This window comes from Monodelphis domestica, chromosome 3 (genome assembly GCF_027887165.1).
Source record: "Monodelphis domestica isolate mMonDom1 chromosome 3, mMonDom1.pri, whole genome shotgun sequence".
Lineage (NCBI taxonomy): Eukaryota > Metazoa > Chordata > Mammalia > Didelphimorphia > Didelphidae > Monodelphis > Monodelphis domestica.
This window is the reverse complement of record NC_077229.1, coordinates 120,330,950-120,332,444: the sequence shown is the minus strand read 5'-3', so window position 1 is coordinate 120,332,444 and position 1,495 is coordinate 120,330,950.

The following is a 1,495-nucleotide window of genomic DNA, read 5'->3' as shown; positions in this document are numbered from 1 at the left end:
GATAGTGTGCAAGTTGCAAATTATTCCTCCCCTCAAGGACCTTTATTTTATAATGGAATGTGAGAAGGGAATCAGAAAAGGCTTATTATAGTTGGCATCAAAGTCTAGGTAGAAAAACTTGTTTCAGGAATGGAGTTTCAGGCAAGGAGGGCACTACTGGGTGAGGAAGAAAGGTATGTGTCATGACTGAGTACCCGGCCACTTGTCTGACTTCTGTCATCTTCCCCAAACTTTGCTTTTTGGTAATTGCTTGTGATGTTAGTATATTCCAGGACCAAGATGAGTATGTTCTCTTTGTGGAATAAGTTGTTCCATTCATTTCAGTCTCAGACTCTAGGCTACACATAGCTTATAGCATTTATAGAGTCCTTCCTTCCTTCAAATAGCCTTAAGTATAAAAGTGACCAGCATTACTCAAATGAAGATGGTAAGACCATGAGGGGAAGTGACTTGACTAAGGTTACTAGCCCAGTAAATAGTGGAAATGGGATTCAAATCCAGACTTCTTGACAAAAATTAAAATAAATAAATAAAAACAACAAATAACAACAGTGTTCTTTCAAGAGAACTGTACTGCTACCATCCAATAATCACTGAAGCAAACTTGCTATCAAGATACCTGACTGTAGTCAGCTACAAAATGATAGTATTCCACAACTGTTTAGGTTCTATGGGCTTACATGTGCTTGATAAGTAGTCATTTATCATCATCATCATTATTATTATTTTACTAAAAATCTTAGACATAAGTCAGAACAAATTGGCTGAGTATCTACTATCTGCCAGACACAGTCCACACATTGGATATAGATATTTTACATTTGGTCTTTAGGCTACATTCAATTCAATAAATATTTGTTAAAGACCTAATATGTACAAGGTATTATTCTAAATTTTGAGGAAATAAATGCAAAAACTAAAGTCCCTGTCCTCAAAGGACTTACAATCTATTTCAGCCATGTCAAAAATACTGGAATGGTTTGTCATTTACTTCTCCAACTGGCTTTACAGATGAGGAAATTGAGACAAACAATGTTAAGTATATCATGCAGCTAATAATTGTTTGAAGTCAGGAAAATCACTCTTTCTGACGCCAGTCCTGGCCATTCTATCCACTATAGCACTTAGCTTTCCTTACAATGTTAGAGGAAGACAATACAAAAAAAAAAAAGCTAGGTTGAAAGAAGAGGAAATGGAATTCAAACCAAGCAAAGATTCTGATGGAAAGTAGAAAGTTTGTTGGAAAATTCAGTTCCCAAACCTCTATTAAGAAAAGCTTTGGGGGCAGGGGGCAGTTGAGTAGATCAGTAGATTGAGATCCAGACCTAGAGACAGGAGGTCCTAGGTTCAAATCTGGCCTCAGACACTTCCCAGCTGTGTGACCCTGGGCAAGTCACTTAACCCCCATTGCCTAGCCCTTACCACTCTTCTGCCTTGGAACCAATACAGGGTATTGATTTCCAAGATGGAAGGTAAGGGTTTTAAAAAAAATAAA